The following is a 25,316-nucleotide window of genomic DNA, read 5'->3' as shown; positions in this document are numbered from 1 at the left end:
ATTTGAACCTCTCCTGTGAGGCAAGTTTTAGATTTCGATGCCTCACTTCAGGTTTACTATATACCTTGAACCTCCTTATTGACGATGAAACACAGAATTCGATCCTAATGTAATACAAAACGAACAATGCCGACTTAAGTACAAGAGGACAGACACTCTAACTATCTATGATTTGAGTTTCTCCTGTGAGTCCAGTTTTAGATTCCGTTGCTTCACTTCAGGTTAACTGTATACCTTGGACTTCTTATTGACGATGAAACACAGAAGTTGCATCCGAATTTAATGCAAAAGGCACAATGCCGATTTAAGTATAAGAGGACAGGCACTCTAACTTTCTATAATTTTCATCTCTCCTGTGAGTCCTGTTTTAGATTCCGATGCTTCACGTCAGGTTTACAGTATACCTTGGACCTTCTTATTGACGATGAAACACAGAAATTTCATCCAATTTGAATACAAAATGCACAATGCCGACTTATGTACAAGAGGATTGACACTCTATCTTTCTATGATTTGAACCCCTCCTGTGAGTCCAGTTTTAGATTCAGTTGCTTCACTTTGGGTTTACTGTATACCATGGACCTTCTTATTTTCGATGAAACGCAGAAATTGCATCCTAATTTAAAAGAAAAGGCACAATGCCGACTTAAGTACAAGAGGACGGACTCTCTAACTATCTATGATTTTTACCTTTCCTGTGAGTTCAGTTTTAGATTCCGATGCTTCACTTCAGGTTTACTGTATCCCTTGGACCTTCATATTGACGACAAAACACAGAAATTGCATCCGAATTTAATACCAAAGGCACAGTGCCGACTTAAGTACAAGAGAACTGACACTCTAACTTTCTATGATTTGAACCTCTCCTGTGATTCCAGTTTTAGATTCCGATGCTTCCCTTTTGGTTTACTGTATCCCTTGGACCTTCCTATTGACGATGAAACACAGAATTTGCATCCGAATTTAAGAGAAAGGCACAATGCCGACATAAGTACAAGAGGACTGACACTCTAACTTTCTATGATTTGAACCTCTCCAGTGGGTCCTGTTTTAGATTCCGATGCTGCACTTCAGTTTTACTATATACCTTGGACCTTCTTATTGACGATGAAACACAGAAATTGCAACCTAATTTAATACAAAAGGCACAATGCCGACTCAAGTACAAGAGGACTGACACTCTAACTTTCTATGATTTTAATCTCTCCTGTGACTCCAGTTTTAGATTCCGATGCTTCACTTCAGGTTTACTGTATACCTTGGACCTTCTTATTGACGACAAAACGCAGAAATTGCATCCTAATTTCAAACAAAGGCACAATGCCGACTCAAGTATAAGAGGACAGTCTCTCTAACTTTCTATGATTTGTACCTCTCCTATGAGTCCAGTTTTGGATTCCGATGCTTCACATCCGGTTTACTCTATCCCTTGGACCTTCTTATTGACGACGAAACACAGATATTGCATTCAAATTTAATACAAAATGCACAATGCCGACTTAAGTACAAGAGGACTGACACTCTATCTTTCTATGATTTGAACATATCCTGTGAGTCCAGTTTTAGATTCCGTTGCTTCACTTCAAGTTTACTGTGTACCTTGGACCTTCTTATTGACGATGAAACGCAGAAATTGCATCCTAATTTAAAACAAAAGGCACAATGCCGACTTAAGTATAAGAAGACAGACTCTCTAACTTTCTATGATTTTTACCTCTCCTGTGAAACCAGTTTTAGATTCCGATGCTTCACTTCAAGTTTACTGTATCCCTTGGACCTTCTTATTGACGAAGAAACACAGAAATTGCATCCGAATTTAATACAAAATGCACAACGCCGACTTAAGTACAAGAGGACTGACACTCTAACTTTCTATGATTTGAACCTCGCCTGTGAGTCCAGTTTTAATTCCGATGCTTCACTTCAGGTTTACTGTATCCCTTGGACCTTCTTATTGACGATGAAACACTGAAATTGCATCCGAATTAGATTCAAAATGCACAATGCCGACTTAAGTACATGAGGAAAGACACTCTGACTTTCTATGATTTGAACCTCTTCTGTGAGTCCAGTATATGATTCCGATGCTTCACTTCAGGTTTACCGTATCCCTTGGACCTTCTTATTGACGATGAAACACAGAAATTGCATCCTAATTTAATACAAAAGCACAATGCCGACTTAAGTACAAGAGGATTGACAGTCTAACTTTCTTTGATTTGAACCTCTCCTGTGAGCCCAGATTTAGATTCCGAAGCTTCACTTAATGTTTACTGTATACCTTGGACTTTGTTATTGGCGATGAAGCATAGAAATTGCATCGGAATTAAATTCAAAAGGCACAATGCCGACTTAAGTACAAGAGGACTGACACTCTCACTTTCTATGATTTGAACCTCTCCTGTGAGTTCAGTTTTAGATTCCAATGCTTCACTTCAGGTTTACTGTATCCCTTAGACCTTCTTATTGACGATGAAACACAGAAAAGCATCCGAATTTAATACAAAAGGCAAAATGCCGACTTAAGTACAAGAGGACTGACACTTCTTACATTCTATGATTTGAACATTCCTGTGGGACCGGTTTTGGATTCCGATGCTTCACTTGAGGTTTACTGTATCCCTTAGACCTTCTTATTGACGATGAAACACAGAAATTGCATCCAAATTTAATACAAAAGGCACAATGACGACTTAAGAATAAGAGGACTGACACTCTAACATTCTATGATTTAAACCTCTCCGGTGAATCCAGTTTTAGACTCCGATGCTTCACTTCAGGTTTACTGCATATTCTTATTGACGATGAAACACAGAAATTGCATCGGAATTAAATTCAAAAGGCACAATGCCGACTTAAGTACAAGAGGACTGACACTCTAACCTTCTATGATTTGAACCTCTCCTGTGAGTCCAGTTTTAGATTCTGATGCTTCACTTCAGGTTTACTGTATACCTTGGACCTTCTTGCTGACGGTGAAACACAGAAATTTCATCCTAATTGAATACAAAATGCAAAATGCCAACTTAAGTACAAGAGGACTGACACTCTATCTTTCTATGATTTGATCCTCTCCTGTGTGTCCAGTTTTAGATTCCGATGCTTCACTTCACTTTTACTGAATACCTTGGACTTCTTGTTATCGAAGAAACACAGAAATTGCATCCAAAATTAATACAAAAGGCACAATGCCGACATAAGTACAAGAGGACATACTCTCTAACTTTCTATGATTTGAACATCTGCTGTGAGTCCAGTTTTAGATTCCGATGCTTCACTTCAAGTTGACTGTATACCTTGGACCATCTTATTGACGATGAAACACAGAAATTGCACCTGAATTTAATACAAAATGCACAATGCCGACTTAAGTACAAGAGGACTGATACTCTAACTTTCTATGATTTGAACCTCTCCTGTGAGTCCTGTTTTAGAATCCGAAGCTTCACTTCAGGTTTACTGTATACGTTGGACCCTCTTATTGACGATGAAACACAGAAATTGCACCTGAATTTAATACAAAAGGCACAATGCTGACTTAAGTACAAGAGGACTGACATTCTAACTTTCTATGATTTGAACCTCTCCAGTGAGTCCAGTTTTAGAATCCGATGCTTCACTTCAGGTTTACTATATACCTTGGACCTCCTTATTGACGATGAAACACAGAGTTCGATCCTAATTTAATACAAAAGGCACAATGCCGACATAAGTACAAGAGGACAGACTCTCTAACTTTCTATGATTTTCACCTCTCCTGTGAGTCCAGTTTTGGATTCCGATGCTTCACTTCAGGTTTACTGTATCCCTTGGACCTTCTTATTGACGACGAAACACAGAAATTGCATTCGAAATTAATATAAAATGCACAATGCCGACTTAAGTATAAGAAGACAGACTCTCTAATTTTCTATGATTTTTACCTCTGCTGTGAAACCAGTTTTAGATTCCGATGCTTCACTTCTGGTTTACTGTATCCCTTGGACCTTCTTATTGACGACGAAACACAGGAGTTGCATCCGAATTTAATACAAAATGCACAATGCCGACTTAAGTACAAGAGGACTGACACTCTAACTTTCTATTATCTTACCTCTCCAGTGAGTCCAGTTTTAGATTATGATGCACCACTTCAGATTTACTGTATCCCTTGGACCTTCTTATTGACGACGAAACACAGGAGTTGCATCCGAATTTAATACAAAATGCCCAATGCTGACTTAAGTACAAGAGGACTGACACTCTAACTTTCTATGATTTGAACCTCTCCTGTGGGTCCAGTTTTAGATTTCGATGCCTCACTTCAGGTTTACTGTATACCTTGTACATTCTTATTGACGATGAAACACAGAAATTGCATACGAATTTAATAGAAAAGGCATAAGGCCGAATTAAGTACAAGAGGACTGACACTCTAACTTTCTATGATTTGAACCTCTCCTATGAGTCCAGTTTTCGATTCCGATGCTTCACTTCAGGTTTTCTGAATCCCTTGGACCTTCCTATTGACGATGAATCACAGAAATTGCATCCGAATTTAAGACAAAGGCACAATGCCGACTTAAGTACAAGAGGACTGACACTCTATCTTTCTATGATTTGAACATCTCCTGTGAGTCCAGTTTTAGATTCCGTTGCTTCACTTCAGGTTTACTGTATACCTTGGTCCTTCTTATTGACGATGAAACTTAGAAATTGCATCCTAATTTAAAGCAAAATGCACAATGCCGACTTAAGTATAAGAAGACAGACTCTCTAACTTTCTATGATTTTTACTTTTCCTGTGAAACCAGTTTTAGATTCCGATGCTTCACTTCAGGTTTACTGTATCCCTTGGACCTTCTTATTGACGACGACACACAGGAGTTGCATCCGAATTTAATACAAAAAGCACAATGCCGACTTAAGTACAAGAGGACTGACACTCTAACTTTCTATGATTTGAACCTCTCCAGTAAGTCCAGTTTTAGATTATGATGCTTCACTTCTGGTTTACTGTATCCCTTGGACCTTTTTATTGACGATGAAACACAGAAATTGCATCCGAATTAGATTCAAAATGCACAATGCCGACTTAAGTACAAGAGGACTGACACTCTAACTTTCTATGATTTGAACATCTCCTGTGAGTCCAGTTTTAGATTCCGATGCTTCACTTCAGGTTTACTGTATACCTTGGACCTTCTTATTGACGATGAAACACAGAAATTGCATCTGAATTTAATACAAAAGGCACAATGCCGACTTTAGTACAAGACGACTGACTCTCTAACTTTCTATGGTTTGAACCTCTCCTGTGAGCCAAGTTTTAGATTCCGAAACTTCACTTCAGGTTTACTGTCTATCCTTGGACCTTCTTATTGACGATGAAACACAGAAATTGAATCTTTATTAAATTCAAAAGCACAATGCCGACTTAAGTACAAGAGGACTGACATTCAAACTTTCTATGATTTGAACCTCTCCTGTGAGTACAGTTTTGGATTCCGATGCTTCACTTCAGGTTTACTGAATACCTTGGACCTTCTTATTGACGATGAAACACAGAAATTGCATCCGAATTTAATACAAAAGGCACAATGCCGACTTAAGTACAAGAGGACTGACACTCTAACATTCTATGACTTGATTCTGTCCTGTGAGTCCACTTTTAGATTCCGATGCTTCACTTCAGGTTTACTGTATACCTTGTACTTTCTTATTGACGATGAAACACAGAAATTGCATACGAATTTAATAGAAAAGGCATAAGGCCGAATTAAGTACAAGAGGACTGACACTCTAACTTTCTATGATTTGAACCTCTCCTATGAGTCCAGTTTTCGATTCCGATGCTTCACTTCAGGTTTACTGTGTCATTGGACCTTCTTATTGACGATGAAACACAGAAATTGCATCCTAATTTAATACAAAATACACAATGCCGACTTAAGTACGAGAGGACTGACATTCTAACATTCTATGATTTGACCCTCTCCTGTGAATACAATTTCAGCTTCCGATCCTTCACCTCAGGTTTACTGTATACCTTGGACCTTCTTATTGACGATGAAACGCAGAAATTGCATCCTAATTTAAAACAAAAGGCACAATGCCGACTCAAGTATAAGAAGACAGACTCTCTAACTTTCTATGATTTTTACCTCTCGTGTGAGTCCAGTTGTGGATTCCGATGCTTCACTTCAGGTTTACTGTATCCCTTGGACCTTCTTATTGACGACGAAACACAGGAATTGCATTCGAATTGAATAATAAATGCACAATGCCAACTTAAGTACAAGAGGACTGACACTCTATCTTTCTATGATTTGAACATCTCCTTTGAGTCCAGTTTTAGATTCCGTTGCTTCACTTCAGGTTTACTGTATGCCTTGGACCTTCTTATTGACGATGAAACTTAGAAATTGCATCCTAATTTAAAACAAAATGCACAATGCCGACTTAAGTATAAGAAGACAGACTCTCTAACTTTCTATGATTTTTACCTGTCCTGTGAAACCAGTTTTAGATTCCGATGCTTCACTTCCGGTTTACTGTATCCCTTGGACCTTCCTATTGACGATGAAACACAGAAATTGCGTCCGAATTTAATACAAAAGGCACAATGCCGACATAAGTACAAGAGGACTGACACTCTAACTTTCTATAATTTGAACCTCTCCTGTGAGTCCAGTTTTAGCTTCAGATGCTTCACTTCAATTTACTGTATATCTCGGACCTTCTTATTGTCGATGAAACACAGAAATTGCATCCTAATTTAATACAAAAGCACAATGCCGACTTAAGTACAAGAGGAATGACACTCTAACATTCTATGATTTGAACCTATCCTGTGAGTCCAGTTTCAGATACCGGTGCTTAAATCCAGGTTTACTGTATCCCTTGGACCATCTTATTGACGATGAAACACAGATATTGCACCTGAATTATACAAAAGGCACCATGCCCACTTAAGTAAGAGAGGAGTGACACTCTAACTCTCTATGATTTGAACCTCTCCTGTGAGCCCAGATATAGATTCCGAAGCTTCGCTTCAGGTTTACTGTATACCTTGGACCTTCTTATTGACGATGAAACACAGAAATTGAATCGGAATTAAATTCAAAAGCACAATGCCGACTTAAGTACAAGAGGACTGACACTCTAACTTTCAGTGATTTGAACCTCTCCTGTGAGTCCAGTTTTAGATTCCGATGCTTCACTTCAGGTTTACTGAATACCTTGGACCGTCTTATCGATGATGAAACACAGAAATTGCATCCGAATTTAATACAAAAGGCACAATGCCGACTTAAGTACAAGATGACTGACGCTCTAAGTATCTATGATTTGAACCTCTCCTGTGAGTCCAGTTATAGATTCTGATGCCTCACTTCAATTTACTGTATACCTCGGACCTTCTTATTGACGATGAAACACAGAAATTGCATCCTAATTTAATACAAAAGGTACAATGCCGACTTAAGCGCAAGAGGACTGACACACTAACTTTCTATGATTTGAACCTCTCCTGTGAGTCCAGTTTTAGATTCCGATGCTTCACTTCTGGTTTACAGTATACCTTGGACCTTCTTATTGACGATGACACACAGAAATTGCACCTGAATTATACAAAAGGCACAGTGCCGACTTAAGTACAAGAGGACTGACACTCTAACTTTCTAAGATTTAAACCGCTCCTGTGAGTCCAGTTTTAGATTCCGATGCTTCACTTCAGGTTTACAATATACCTTGGACTTTCTTATTGACGATGAAACACAGAAATTGCATCCTAATTTAATACAAAAGGCACAATGCCGATTCAAGTACAAGAGGACTGACACTCTAAATTTCTATGATTTGAACCTATCCTGTGAGTCCAGTTTTAGATTCCGTTGCTTCACTTCAGGTTTACTGTATACCTTGGACCTTCTTATTGACGATGAAACACAGAAATTGCATCCTAATTTAATACAAAAGGCACAATGCCGACTTAAGTGCAAGAGGACTGACACACTAACTTTCTATGATTTGAACCTCTCCTGTGAGTCCAGTTTTAGATTGCGATTCTTCACTTCAGGTTTACTGTGTCATCGGACCTTCTTAATGACGATGAAACACAGAAATTGAATCGGAATTAATTTCAAAAACACAATGCCGACTTAAGTACAAGAGGACTGACACTCTAACTTTCAGTGATTTGAACCTCTTCTGTGAGTCCAGTTTTAGATTCCGATGCTTCCCTTCAGGTTTACTGAATACCTTGGACCGTCTTATCGACGATGAAACACAGAAATTGCATCCGAATTTAATACAAAAGGCACAATGCCGACTTAAGTACAAGAGGACTGACGCTCTAAGTATCTATGATTTGAACCTCTCCTGTGAGTCCAGTTATAGATTCTGATGCTTCACTTCAATTTACTGTATACCTCGGACCTTCTTATTGACGATGAAACACAGAAATTGCATCCTAATTTAATACAAAAGGCACAATGCCGACTTAAGCGCAAGAGGACTGACACACTAACTTTCTATGATTTGAACCTCTCCTGTGAGTCCAGTTTTAGATTCCGATGCTTCACTTCTGGTTTACTGTATACCTTGGACCTTCTTATTGACGATGACACACAGAAATTGCAGCTGCATTATACAAAAGGCACAGTGCCGACTTAAGTACAAGAGGACTGACACTCTAACTTTCTAAGATTTAAACCTCTCCTGTGAGTCCAGTTTTAGATTCCGATGTTTCACTTCAGGTTTACAATATACCTTGGACTTTCTTATTGACGATGAAACACAGAAATTGCATCCTAATTTAATACAAAAGGCACAATGCCGATTCAAGTACAAGAGGACTGACACTCTAACTTTCTATGATTTGAACCTCTCCTGTGAGTCCAGTTTTAGATTCCGTTGCTTCACTTCAGGTTTACTGTATACCTTGGACCTTCTTATTGACGATGAAACACAGAAATTGCATCCTAATTTAATACAAAAGGCACAATGCCGATTTAAGTACAAGAGGAATGACACTTTAACTTTCTATGATATGAACCTCTCCTGTGAGTCCAGTTTTAGATTTCGATGCTTCACTTCAGACTTACTGTATACCTTGGACCTTCTTATTGACGATGAAACACATAAATTGCATTCGAATGTAATACAAAAGGCACAATGCCGACTTAAGTACAAGAGGACTGACACTCTAACATTCTATGACTTGATTCTGTCCTGTGAGTCCACTTTTAGATTCCGATGCTTCACTTCAGGTTTTCTGTATCCCTTGGACCTGCCTATTGACGATGAAACACAGAAATTGCATCCGAATTTAAGACAAAGGCACAATGCCGACTTAAGTACAAGAGGACTGTTACTCTAACTTTCAATGATTTGAACCTCTCCTGTGAGTCCAGTTTTAGATTCCGATGCTTCACTTCTGGTTTACTGAATACCTTGGACCTTCTTATCGACGATGAAACACAGAAATTGCATCCGAATTTAATACAAAAGGCACAATGCCGACTTAAGTATCAGAGGACTGACGCTCTAAGTATCTATGATTTGAACCTCTCCTGTGAGTCCAGTTTTAGATTCCGTTGCTTCACTTTAGGTTTATTGTATACCTTGGACCATCTTATTGACGATGAAACACAGAAATTGCATCCGAATTTAATCCAAAGGCACAATGCCGATTTAAGTACAAGAGGACAGACACTCTAACTTACTATGATTTGAACCTCTCCTGTGAGTCCAGTTATAGATTCTGATGCTTCACTTCAATTTCCTGTATACCTCGGACCTTCTTATTGACGATGAAACACAGAAATTGCATCCTAATTTAATACAAAAGGCACAATGCCGACTTAAGTGCAAGAGGACTGACACACTAACTTTCTATGATTTGAACCTCTCCCTTGAGTCCAGTTTTAGATTGCGATTCTTCACTTCAGGTTTACTGTGTCATTGGACCTTCTTATTGACGATGAAACACAGAAATTGCGTCCGAATTTAATACAAAATACACAATGCCGACTTAAGTACGAGAGGACTGACACTCTAACTTTCTATGATTTGAACCTCTCCTGTGAGTCCAGTTTTAGATTCCGATGCTTCACTTCAGGCTTACTGTATACCTTGGACCTTCTTATTGACGATGAAACACATAAATTGCATCCGAATGTAATACAAAAGGCACAATGCCGAGTTAAGTACAAGAGGACTGACACTCTAACTCTCTATGATTTGACCCTCTCCTATGAGTCCAGTTTTAGATTCCGATGCTTCACTTCAGGTTTACTGTATACCTTGGACCTTCTTATTGACGATGAAACACAGAAATTGAATCCGAATGTAATACAAAAGGCACAATGCCGACTTAAGTACAAGAGGACTGACACTCTAACATTCTATGACATCATTCTGTCCTGTGAGTCCAGTTTTAGATTCCGTTGCTTCACTTCAGGTTTACTGTATACCTTGGTCCTTCTTATTGACGATGAAACACAGAAATTGCGTCCGAATTTAATACAAAAGGCACAATGCCGACATAAGTACAAGAGGACTGACACTCTAACTTTCTATGATTTGAACCTCTCCTGTGAGTCCAGATTTAGATTGCGATTCTTCACTTCAGGTTTACTGTGTCATTGGACCTTCTTATTGACGATGAAACACAGAAATTGCGTCCGAATTTAATACAAAATATACAATGCCGACTTAAGTACGAGAGGACTGACACTCTAACTTTCTATGATTTGAACCTCTCCTGTGAGTCCAGTTTTAGATTCCGATTCTTCACTTCAGGCTTACTGTATACCTTGGACCTTCTTATTGACGATGAAACACATAAATTGTATCCGAATGTAATACAAAAGGCACAATGCCGACTTAAGTACAAGAGGACTGACACTCTAACATTCTATGACTTGATTCTGTCCTGTGAGTCCACTTTTAGATTCTGATGCTTCACTTCAGGTTTTCTGTATCCCTTTGACCTTACTATTGACGATGAAACACAGAAATTGCATCCGAATTTAAGACAAAGGCACAATGCCGACTTAAGTACAAGAGGACTGACACTCTAACTCTCTATGATTTGACCCTCTCCTATGAGTCCAGTTTTAGATTCCGATGCTTCACTTCAGGTTTACTGTATACCTTGGACCTTCTTATTGACGATGAAACACAGAAATTGCATCTGAATTTAATACAAAAGGCACAATGCCGACTTTAGTACAAGACGACTGACACACTAACTTTCTATGATTTGAACCTCTCCTGTGAGCCCAGTTTTAGATTCCGAAGCTTCGTTTCAGGTTTACTGTATACCTTGGACCTTCTTACTGACGATGAAACACAGATATTGAATCGGAATTAAATTCAAAAGCACAATGCCGACTTAAGTACAAGAGGACTGACACTCTAACTTTCTATGATTTGAACCTCTCCTGTGAGTCCAGTTTTAGATGCCGATGTTTCGCTTCAGGTTTACTGAATACCTTGGACCTTCTTATCGACGATGAAACACAGAAATTGCATCCGAATTTAATACAAAAGGCACAATGCCGACTTAAGTACAAGAGGACTGACGCTCTAAGTATCTATGATTTGAACCTCTCCTGTGAGTCCAGTTTTAGATTCCGATGCTTCACTTTAGGTTTATTGTATACCTTGGACCTTCTTATTGACGATGAAACACAGAAATTGCATCCGTATTTAATCCAAAGGCACAATGCCGACATAAGTACAAGAGGACAGACACTCTAACTTACTATGATTTGAACCTCTCCTGTGAGTCCAGTTATAGATTCTGAAGCTTCACTTCAATTTACTGTATACCTCGGACCATCTTATTGACGATGAAACACCCAAATTGCATCCTAATTTAATACAAAAGGCACAATGCCGACTTAAGTGCAAGAGGACTGACACACTAACTTTCTATGATTTGAACCTCTCCTGTGAGTCTAGTTTTAGATTCCGACGCTTCACTTCAGGTTTACTGTATACCTTGGTCCTTCTTATTGACGATGAAACACAGAAATTGCGTCCGAATTTAATACAAAAGGCACAATGCCGACATAAGTACAAGAGGACTGACACTCTAACTTTCTATGATTTGAACCTCTCCTGTGAGTCCAGTTTTAGATTCCGATGCTTCACTTCAGGTTTACTGTATACCTTGGTCCTTCTTATTGACGATGAAACACAGAAATTGCGTCCGAATTTAATACAAAAAGCACAATGCCGACATAAGTACAAGAGGACTGACACTCTAACTTTCTATGATTTGAACCTCTCCTGTGGGTCCAGTTTTAGATTTCGATGCCTCACTTCCGGTTTACTGTATACCTTGTAATTTCTTATTGACGATGAAACACATAAATTGCATCCGAATGTAATACAAAAGGCACAATGCCGACTTAAGTACAAGAGGACTGACACTCTAACATTCTATGACTTCATTCTGTCCTGTGAGTCCAGTTTTAGATTCCGTTGCTTCACTTCAGGTTTACTGTATACCTTGGTCCTTCTTATTGACGATGAAACACAGAAATTGCGTCCGAATTTAATACAAAAGGCACAATGCCGACATAAGTACAAGAGGACTGACACTCTAACTTTCTATGATTTGAACCTCTCCTGTGGTTCCAGTTTTAGATTTCGATGCCTCACTTCAGGTTTACTGTATACCTTGTACATTCTTATTGACGATGAAACACAGAAATTGCATCCGAATTTAACAGAAAAGGCATAAGGCCGACTTAAGTACAAGAGGACTGACACTCTAACTTTCTATGATTTGAACCTCTCCTGTGAGTCCAGATTTAGATTGCGATTCTTCACTTCAGGTTTACTGTGTCATTGGACCTTCTTATTGACGATGAAACACAGAAATTGCGTCCGAATTTAATACAAAATATACAATGCCGACTTAAGTACGAGAGGACTGACACTCTAACTTTCTATGATTTGAACCTCTCCTGTGAGTCCAGTTTTAGATTCCGATTCTTCACTTCAGGCTTACTGTATACCTTGGACCTTCTTATTGACGATGAAACACATAAATTGTATCCGAATGTAATACAAAAGGCACAATGCCGACTTAAGTACAAGAGGACTGACACTCTAACATTCTATGACTTGATTCTGTCCTGTGAGTCCACTTTTAGATTCTGATGCTTCACTTCAGGTTTTCTGTATCCCTTTGACCTTACTATTGACGATGAAATACAGAAATTGCATCCGAATTTAAGACAAAGGCACAATGCCGACTTAAGTACAAGAGGACTGACACTGTAACTCTCTATGATTTGAACCTCTCCTATGAGTCCAGTTTTAGATTCCGATGCTTAACTTATGGTTTACTGTATACCTTGGACCTTCTTATTGACGATGAAACACAGAAATAGCATCTGAATTTAATACAAAATACACAATGCCGACTTTAGTACAAGACGACTGACACTCTAACTTTCTATGATTTGAACCTCTCCTGTGAGCCCAGTTTTAGATTCCGAAGCTTCGTTTCAGGTTTACTGTATACCTTGGACCTTCTTACTGACGATGAAACACAGAAATTGAATTGGAATTAAATTCAAAAGCACAATGCCGACTTAAGTACAAGAGGACTGACACCCTAACTTTCTATGATTTGAACCTCTCCTGTGAGTCCAGTTTTAGATTCCGATGCTTCACTTCAGGTTTAGTGAATACCTTGGACCTTCTTATCGACGATGAAACACAGAAATTGCATCCGAATTTAATACAAAATGCACAATGCCGACTTAAGTACAAGAGGACTGACGCTCTAAGTATCTATGATTTGAACCTCTCCTGTGAGTCCTGTTTTAGATTCCGATGCTTCACTTTAGGTTTATTGTATACCTTGGACCTTCTTATTGACGATGAAACACAGAAATTGCGTCCGAATTTAATACAAAATACACAATGCCGACTTAAGTACGAGAGGACTGACACTCTAACTTTCTATGATTTGAACCTCTCCTGTGAGTCCAGTTTTAGATTCCGATTCTTCAATTCAGGCTTACTGTATTCCTTGGACCTTCTTATTGACGATGAAACACATAAATTGCATCCGAATGTAATACAAAAGGCACAATGCCGACTTAAGTACAAGAGGACTGACACTCTAACATTCTATGACTTGATTCTGTCCTGTGAGACCAGTTTTAGATTCCGTTGCTTCACTTCAGGTTTACTGTATACCTTGGTCCTTCTTATTGACGATGAAACACAGAAATTGCGTCCGAATTTAATACAAAAGGCACAATGCCGATATAAGTACAAGAGGACTGACACTCTAACTTTCTATGATTTGAACCTCTCCTGTGGTTCCAGTTTTAGATTTCGATGCCTCACTTTAGGTTTACTGTATACCTTGAACATTCTTATTGACGATGAAACTCAGAAATTGCATCCCAATTTAATAGAAAAGACATAAGGCCGACTTAAGTACAAGAGGACTGACACTCTAACTTTCTATGATTTGAACCTCTCCTGTGAGTCCAGTTTTAGATTGCGATTCTTCACTTCAGGTTTACTGTGTCATTGGACCTTCTTATTGACGATGAAACACAGAAATTGCGTCCGAATTTAATACAAAATACACAATGCCGACTTAAGTACGAGAGGACTGACACTCTAACTTTCTATGATTTGAACCTTTCCTGTGAGTCCAGTTTTAGATTCCGATTCTTCAATTCAGGCTTACTGTATACCTTGGACCTTCTTATTGACGATGAAACACATAAATTGCATCCGAATGTAATACAAAAGGCACAATGCCGACTTAAGTTCAAAAGGGCTGACACTCTAACATTCTATGACTTGATTCTGTCCTGTGAGTCCACTTTTAGATTCTGATGCTTCACTTCAGGTTTTCTGTATCCCTTTGACCTTACTATTGACGATGAAACACAGAAATTGCATCCGAATTTAAGACAAAGTCACAATGCCGACTTAAGTACAAGAGGACTGACACTGTAACTCTCTATGATTTGAACCTCTCCTATGAGTGCAGTTTTAGATTCCGATGCTTCACTTCAGGTTTACTGTATACCTTCGACCTTCTTATTGACGATGAAACACAGAAATTGCATCTGAATTTAATACAAAATGCACAATGCCGACTTCAGTACAAGACGACTGACACTCTAACTTTCTATGATTTGAACCTCTCCTGTGAGCCCAGTTTTAGATTCTGAAGCTTCGTTTAAGGTTTACTGTATACCATGGACCTTCTTACTGACGATGAAACACAGAAATTGAATCGGAATTAAATTCAAAAGCACAATTCCGACTTAAGTACAAGAGGACTGACACTCTAACTTTCTATGATTTGAACCTCTCCTGTGAGTCCAGTTTTAGATTCCGATGCTTCACTTCAGGTTTAGTGAATACCTTGGACCTTCTTATCGACGATGAAACACAGAAATTGCATCCGAATTTAATACAAAAGGCACATAGCCGACGTAAGTACAAGAGGACTGACGCTCTAAGTATCTCTGATTTGAACCTCTCCTGTGAGTCCAGTTTTAGATTCCGATGCTTCACTTTAGGTTTATTGTATACCTTGGACCTTCTTATTGACGATGAAACACAGAAATTGCATCCTAATTTAATACAAAAGGCACAATGCCGACTTAAGTGCAAGAGGACTTACACACTAACTTTCTAAGATTTGAACCTCTCCTGTGCGTCCAGTTTTAGATTCCGATGCTTCACTTCAGGTTTACAATATACCTTGGACTTTCTTATTGACGATGAAACACAGAAATTGCATCCTATTTTAAAACAAAAGGCACAATGCCGATTCAAGTACAAGAGGACTAACACTCTAACTTTCTATGATTTGAACCTCTCCTGTGAGTCCAGTTTTAGATTCCGTTGCTTCACTTCAGGTTTACTGTATACCTTGGACCTTCTTATTGACGATGAAACACTGAAATTGCATCCTAATTTAATACAAAAGGCACAATGCCGATTTAAGTACAAGAGGACTGACACTTTAACTTTCTATGATATGAACCTCTCCTGTGAGTCCAGTTTTAGATTCCGATGCATCACTTCAGGTTTACTGTATACCTTGGAAGTTCTTATTGACGATGAAACACAGAAATTGCATCCGAATTTAATACAAAAGGCACAATACCGACTTAAATACAAGAGGACAGACGCTCTAACTTGCTATGATTTGAACCTCTCCTGTGAGTCCAGTTTTAGATTCCGATGCTTCACTTCAGGTTTACTGTATATTTTGGTCCTTCTTATTGACGATGAAACACAGAAATTGCGTCCGAATTTAATACAAAAGGCACAATGCCGACATAAGTACAAGAGGACTGACACTCTAACTTTCTATGATTTGAACCTCTCCTGTGTGTCCAGTTTTAGATTGCGATTCTTCACTTCAGGTTTACTGTGTCATTGGACCTTCTTATTGACGATGAAACACAGAAATTGCGTCCGAATTTAATACAAAATACACAATGCCGACTTAAGTACAAGACGACTGACACTCTAACTTTCTATGATTTGAACCTCTCCTGTGAGCCCAGTTTTAGATTCTGAAGCTTCGTTTCAGGTTTACTGTATACCATGGACCTTCTTACTGACGATGAAACACAGAAATTGAATCGGAATTAAATTCAAAAGCACAATGCCGACTTAAGTACAAGAGGACTGACACTCTAACTTTCTATGATTTGAACCTCTCCTGTGTGTCCAGTTTTAGATTGCGATTCTTCACTTCAGGTTTACTGTGTCATTGGACCTTCTTATTGACGATGAAACACAGAAATTGCATCCGAATTTAAGACAAAGTCACAATGCCGACTTAAGTACAAGAGGACTGACACTGTAACTCTCTATGATTTGAACCTCTCCTATGAGTGCAGTTTTAGATTCCGATGCTTCACTTCAGGTTTACTGTATACCTTCGACCTTCTTATTGACGATGAAACACAGAAATTGCATCTGAATTTAATACAAAATGCACAATGCCGACTTCAGTACAAGACGACTGACACTCTAACTTTCTATGATTTGAACCTCTCCTGTGAGCCCAGTTTTAGATTCTGAAGCTTCGTTTCAGGTTTACTGTATACCATGGACCTTCTTACTGACGATGAAACACAGAAATTGAATCGGAATTAAATTCAAAAGCACAATGCCGACTTAAGTACAAGAGGACTGACACTCTAACTTTCTATGATTTGAACCTCTCCTGTGAGTCCAGTTTTAGATTCCGATTCTTCACTTCGAACTTACTGTATACCTTGGACCTTCTTATTGACGATGAAACACATAATTTGCATCCGAATGTAAGACAAAAGGCACAATGCCGACTTAAGTACAAGAGGACTGACACTCTAACATTCTATGACTTGATTCTGTCCTGTGAGTCCACTTTTAGATTCTGATGCTTCACTTCAGGTTTTCTGTATCCCGTTGACCTTACTATTGACGATGAAACACAGAAATTGCATCCGAATTTAAGACAAAGGCACAATGCTGACTTAAGTACAAGAGGACTGACACTGTAACTCTCTATGATTTGAACCTCTCCTATGGGTCCAGTTTTAGATTCCGATGCTTCACTTCAGGTTTACTGTATACCTTGGACCTTCTTACTGACGATGAAACACAGAAATTGCATCTGAATTTAATACAAAATGCACAATGCCGACTTTAGTACAAGACGACTGACTCTCTAACTTTCTATGATTTGAACCTCTCCTGTGGTTCCAGTTTTAGATTTCGATGCCTCACTTTAGGTTTACTGTATACCTTGAACATTCTTATTGACGATGAAACTCAGAAATTGCATCCCAATTTAATAGAAAAGACATAAGGCCGACTTAAGTACAAGAGGACTGACACTATAACTTTCTATGATTTGAACCTCTCCTGTGAGTCCAGTTTTAGATTGCGATTCTTCACTTCAGGTTTACTGTGTCATTGGACCTTCTTATTGACGATGAAACACAGAAATTGCGTCCGAATTTAATACAAAATACACAATGCCGACTTAAGTACGAGAGGACTGACACTCTAACTTTCTATGATTTGAACCTTTCCTGTGAGTCCAGTTTTAGATTCCGATTCTTCAATTCAGGCTTACTGTATACCTTGGACCTTCTTATTGACGATGAAACACATAAATTGCATCCGAATGTAATACAAAAGGCACAATGCCGACTTAAGTTCAAAAGGGCTGACACTCTAACATTCTATGACTTGATTCTGTCCTGTGAGTCCACTTTTAGATTCTGATGCTTCACTTCAGGTTTTCTGTATCCCTTTGACCTTACTATTGACGATGAAACACAGAAATTGCATCCGAATTTAAGACAAAGTCACAATGCCGACTTAAGTACAAGAGGACTGACACTGTAACTCTCTATGATTTGAACCTCTTCTATGAGTGCAGTTTTAGATTCCGATGCTTCACTTCAGGTTTACTGTATACCTTCGACCTTCTTATTGACGATGAAACACAGAAATTGCATCTGAATTTAATACAAAATGCACAATGCCGACTTCAGTACAAGACGACTGACACTCTAACTTTCTATGATTTGAACCTCTCCTGTGAGCCCAGTTTTAGATTCTGAAGCTTCGTTTCAGGTTTACTGTATACCATGGACCTTCTTACTGACGATGAAACACAGAAATTGAATCGGAATTAAATTCAAAAGCACAATGCCGACTTAAGTACAAGAGGACTGACACTCTAACTTTCTATGATTTGAACCTCTCCTGTGAGTCCAGTTTTAGATTCCGATGCTTCACTTCAGGTTTAGTGAATACCTTGGACCTTCTTATCGACGATGAAACACAGAAATTGCATCCGAATTTAATACAAAAGGCACATAGCCGACGTAAGTACAAGAGGACTGACGCTCTAAGTATCTCTGATTTGAACCTCTCCTGTGAGTCCAGTTTTAGATTCCGATGCTTCACTTTAGGTTTATTGTATACCTTGGACCTTCTTATTGACGATGAAACACAGAAATTGCATCCTAATTTAATACAAAAGGCACAATGCCGACTTAAGTGCAAGAGGACTTACACACTAACTTTCTAAGATTTGAACCTCTCCTGTGCGTCCAGTTTTAGATTCCGATGCTTCACTTCAGGTTTACAATATACCTTGGACTTTCTTATTGACGATGAAACACAGAAATTGCATCCTATTTTAAAACAAAAGGCACAATGCCGATTCAAGTACAAGAGGACTAACACTCTAACTTTCTATGATTTGAACCTCTCCTGTGAGTCCAGTTTTAGATTCCGTTGCTTCACTTCAGGTTTACTGTATACCTTGGACCTTCTTATTGACGATGAAACACAGAAATTGCATCCTAATTTAATACAAAAGGCACAATGCCGATTTAAGTACAAGAGGACTGACACTTTAACTTTCTATGATATGAACCTCTCCTGTGAGTCCAGTTTTAGATTCTGATGCATCACTTCAGGTTTACTGTATACCTTGGAAATTCTTATTGACGATGAAACACAGAAATTGCATCCGAATTTAATACAAAAGGCACAATACCGACTTAAATACAAGAGGGCAGACGCTCTAACTTGCTATGATTTGAACCTCTCCTGTGAGTCCAGTTTTAGATTCCGATGCTTCACTTCAGGTTTACTGTATATTTTGGTCCTTCTTATTGACGATGAAACACAGAAATTGCGTCCGAATTTAATACAAAAGGCACAATGCCGACATAAGTACAAGAGGACTGACACTCTAACTTTCTATGATTTGAACCTCTCCTGTGTGTCCAGTTTTAGATTGCGATTCTTCACTTCAGGTTTACTGTGTCATTGGACCTTCTTATTGACGATGAAACACAGAAATTGCGTCCGAATTTAATACAAAATACACAATGCCGACTTAAGTACAAGACGACTGACACTCTAACTTTCTATGATTTGAACCTCTCCTGTGAGCCCAGTTTTAGATTCTGAAGCTTCGTTTCAGGTTTACTGTATACCATGGACCTTCTTACTGACGATGAAACACAGAAATTGAATCGGAATTAAATTCAAAAGCACAATGCCGACTTAAGTACAAGAGGACTGACACTCTAACTTTCTATGATTTGAACCTCTCCTGTGTGTCCAGTTTTAGATTGCGATTCTTCACTTCAGGTTTACTGTGTCATTGGACCTTCTTATTGACGATGAAACACAGAAATTGCATCCGAATTTAAGACAAAGTCACAATGCCGACTTAAGTACAAGAGGACTGACACTGTAACTCTCTATGATTTGAACCTCTCCTATGAGTGCAGTTTTAGATTCCGATGCTTCACTTCAGGTTTACTGTATACCTTCGACCTTCTTATTGACGATGAAACACAGAAATTGCATCTGAATTTAATACAAAATGCACAATGCCGACTTCAGTACAAGACGACTGACACTCTAACTTTCTATGATTTGAACCTCTCCTGTGAGCCCAGTTTTAGATTCTGAAGCTTCGTTTCAGGTTTACTGTATACCATGGACCTTCTTACTGACGATGAAACACAGAAATTGAATCGGAATTAAATTCAAAAGCACAATGCCGACTTAAGTACAAGAGGACTGACACTCTAACTTTCTATGATTTGAACCTCTCCTGTGAGTCCAGTTTTAGATTCCGATTCTTCACTTCAGGCTTACTGTATACCTTGGACCTTCTTATTGACGATGAAACACATAATTTGCATCCGAATGTAAGACAAAAGGCACAATGCCGACTTAAGTACAAGAGGACTGACACTCTAACATTCTATGACTTGATTCTGTCCTGTGAGTCCACTTTTAGATTCTGATGCTTCACTTCAGGTTTTCTGTATCCCGTTGACCTTACTATTGACGATGAAACACAGAAATTGCATCCGAATTTAAGACAAAGGCACAATGCCGACTTAAGTACAAGAGGACTGACACTGTAACTCTCTATGATTTGAACCTCTCCTATGGGTCCAGTTTTAGATTCCGATGCTTCACTTCAGGTTTACTGTATACCTTGGACTTTCTTATTGACGATGAAACACAGAAATTGCATCTGAATTTAATACAAAATGCACAATGCCGACTTTAGTACAAGACGACTGACTCTCTAACTTTCTATGATTTGAACCTCTCCCGTGAGCCCAGTTTTAGATTCCGAAGCTTTGTTTCAGGTTTACTGTATCCCTTGGCCCTTCTTACTGACGATGAAACACAGAAATTGAATCGGAATTAAATTCAAAAACACAATGCCGACTTAAGTACAAGAGGACTGACACTCTAACTTTCTATGATTTGAACCTCTCCTGTGAGTCCAGTTTTAGATTCCGATGCTTCACTTCAGGTTTAGTGAATACCTTGGACCTTCTTATCGACGATGAAACACAGAAATTGCATCCGAATTTAATACAAAAGGCACAATGCCGACTTAAGTACAAGAGGACTGACGCTCTAAGTATCTATGATTTGAACCTCTCCTGTGAGTCCAGTTTTAGATTCCGATGCTTCACTTTAGTTTTATTGTATACCTTGGACCTTCTTATTGACGATGAAACACAGAAATTGCATCCTAATTTAATACAAAAGGCACAATGCCGACTTAAGTGCAAGAGGACTTACACACTAACTTTCTAAGATTTGAACCTCTCCTGTGCGTCCAGTTTTAGATTCCGATGCTTCACTTCAGGTTTACAATATACCTTGGACTTTCTTATTGACGATGAAACACAGAAATTCCATCCTATTTTAAAACAAAAGGCACAATGCCGATTCAAGTACAAGAGGACTAACACTCTAACTTTCTATGATTTGAACCTCTCCTGTGAGTCCAGTTTTAGATTCCGTTGCCTCACTTCAGGTTTACTGTATACCTTGGACCTTCTTATTGACGATGAAACACTGAAATTGCATCCTAATTTAATACAAAAGGCACAATGCCGTTTTAAGTACAAGAGGACTGACACTTTAACTTTCTATGATATGAACCTCTCCTGTGAGTCCAGTTTTAGATTCCGATGCATCACTTCAGGTTTACTGTATACCTTGGAAATTCTTATTGACGATGAAACACAGAAATTGCATCCGAATTTAATACAAAAGGCACAATACCGACTTAAGTACAAGAGGACAGACGCTCTAACTAGCTATGATTTGAACCTCTCCTGTGAGTCCAGTTTTAGATTCCGATGCTTCACTTCAGGTTTACTGTATACCTTGGTCCTTCTTATTGACGATGAAACACAGAAATTGCGTCCGAATTTAATACAAAATGCACAATGCCGACATAAGTACAAGAGGACTGACACTCTAACTTTCTATGATTTGAACCTCTCCTGTGTGTCCAGTTTTAGATTGCGATTCTTCACTTCAGGTTTACTGTGTCATTGGACCTTCTTATTGACGATGAAACACAGAAATTGCGTCCGAATTTAATACAAAATACACAATGCCGACTTAAGTACAAGACGACTGACACTCTAAGTTTCTATGATTTGAACCTCTCCTGTGAGCCCAGTTTTAGATTCTGAAGCTTCGTTTCAGGTTTACTGTATACCATGGACCTTCTTACTGACGATGAAACACAGAAATTGAATCGGAATTAAATTCAAAAGCACAATGCCGACTTAAGTACAAGAGGACTGACACTCTAACTTTCTATGATTTGAACCTCTCCTGTGTGTCCAGTTTTAGATTGTGATTCTTCACTTCAGGTTTACTGTGTCATTGGACCTTCTTACTGACGATGAAACACAGAAATTGAATCGGAATTAAATTCAAAAGCACAATGCCGACTTAAGTACAAGAGGACTGACACTCTAACATTCTATGATTTGAACCTCTCCTGTGAGTCCAGTTTTAGATTCCGATGCTTCACTTCAGGTTTAGTGAATACCTTGGACCTTCTTATCGACGATGAAACACAGAAATTGCATCCGAATTTAATACAAAAGGCACAATGCCGACTTAAGTACAAGAGGACTGACGCTCTAAGTATCTCTGATTTGAACCTCTCCTGTGAGTCCAGTTTTAGATTCCGATGCTTCACTTTAGGTTTATTGTATACCTTGGACCTTCTTATTGACGATGAAACACAGAAATTGCGTCCGAATTTAATACAAAATACACAATGCCGACTTATGTACGAGAGGACTGACACTCTAACTTTCTATCATTTGAACCTCTCCTGTGAGTCCAGTTTTAGATTCCGATTCTTCACTTCAGGCTTACTGTATACCTTGGACCTTCTTATTGACGATGAAACACATAATTTGCATCCGAATGTAATACAAAAGGCACAATGCCGACTTAAGTACAAGTGGACTGACAGTCTAACATTCTATGACTTGATTCTGTCCTGTGAGTCCACTTTTAGATTCTGATGCTTCACTTCAGGTTTTCTGTATCCCGTTGACCTTACAATTGACGATGAAACACAGAAATTGCATCCGAATTTAAGACAAAGGCACAATGCCGACTTAAGTACAAGAGGACTGACACTGTAACTCTCTATGATTTGAACCTCTCCTATGGGTCCAGTTTTAGATTCCGATGCTTCACTTCAGGTTTACTGTATACCTTGGACCTTCTTATTGACGATGAAACACAGAAATTGCATCTGAGTTTAATACAAAATGCACAATGCCGACTTTCGTACAAGACGACTGACTCTCTAACTTTCTATGATTTGAACCTCTTCCGTGAGCCCAGTTTTAGATTCCGAAGCTTCGTTTCAGGTTTACTGTATACCTTGGACCTACTTACTGACGATGAAACACAGAAATTGAATCGGAATTAAATTCAAAAGCACAATGCCGACTTAAGTACAAGAGGACTGACACTCTAACTTTCTATGATTTGAACCTCTCCTGTGAGTCCAGTTTTAGATTCCGATGCTTCACTTCAGGTTTAGTGAATACCTTGGACCTTCTTATCGACGATGAAACACAGAAATTGCATCCGAATTTAATACAAAAGGCACAATGCCGACTTAAGTACAAGAGGACTGACGCTCTAAGTATCTATGATTTGAACCTCTCCTGTGAGTCCAGTTTTAGATTCCGATGCTTCACTTTAGTTTTATTGTATACCTTGGACCTTCTTATTGACGATGAAACACAGAAATTGCATCCTAATTTAATACAAAAGGCACAATGCCGACTTAAGTGCAAGAGGACTTACACACTAACTTTCTAAGATTTTAACCTCTCCTGTGCGTCCAGTTTTAGATTCCGATGCTTCACTTCAGGTTTACAATATACCTTGGACTTTCTTATTGACGATGAAACACAGAAATTGCATCCTATTTTAAAACAAAAGGCACAATGCCGATTCAAGTACAAGAGGACTAACACTCTAACTTTCTATGATTTGAACCTCTCCTGTGAGTCCAGTTTTAGATTCCGTTGCTTCACTTCAGGTTTACTGTATACCTTGGACCTTCTTATTGACGATGAAACACTGAAATTGCATCCTAATTTAATACAAAAGGCACAATGCCGATTTAAGTACAAGAGGACTGACACTTTAACTTTCTATGATATGAACCTCTCCTGTGAGTCCAGTTTTAGATTCCGATGCATCACTTCAGGTTTACTGTATACCTTGGAAATTCTTATTGACGATGAAACACAGAAATTGCATCCGAATTTAATACAAAAGGCACAATACCGACTTAAGTACAAGAGGACAGACGCTCTAACTTGCTATGATTTGAACCTCTCCTGTGAGTCCAGTTTTAGATTCCGATGCTTCACTTCAGGATTACTGTATACCTTGGTCCTTCTTATTGACGATGAAACACAGAAATTGCGTCCGAATTAAATACAAAAGGCACAATGCCGACATAAGTACAAGAGGACTGACACTCTAACTTTCTATGATTTGAACCTCTCCTGTGTGTCCAGTTTTAGATTGCGATTCTTCACTTCAGGTTTACTGTGTCATTGGACCTTCTTATTGACGATGAAACACAGAAATTGCGTCCGAATTTAATACAAAATACACAATGCCGACTTAAGTACGAGAGGACTGACACTCTAACTTTCTATGATTTGAACCTCTCCTGTGAGTCCAGTTTTAGATTCCGATTCTTCACTTCAGGCTTACTGTATACCTTGGACCTTCTTATTGACGATGAAACACATAAATTGCATCCGAATGTAATACAAAAGGCACAATGCCGACTTAAGTACAAGTGGACTGACACTCTAACATTCTATGACTTGATTCTGTCCTGTGAGTCCACTTTTAGACTCTGATGCTTCACTTCAGGTTTTCTGTATCCCTTTGACCTTACTATT

The sequence above is a fragment of the Schistocerca serialis genome, chromosome 4 (assembly GCF_023864345.2).
Source record: "Schistocerca serialis cubense isolate TAMUIC-IGC-003099 chromosome 4, iqSchSeri2.2, whole genome shotgun sequence".
NCBI classification, from domain to species: Eukaryota; Metazoa; Arthropoda; class Insecta; order Orthoptera; family Acrididae; genus Schistocerca; species Schistocerca serialis.
The sequence above is the reverse complement of the archived record's forward strand: the minus strand, read 5'-3'. Positions refer to the sequence as shown.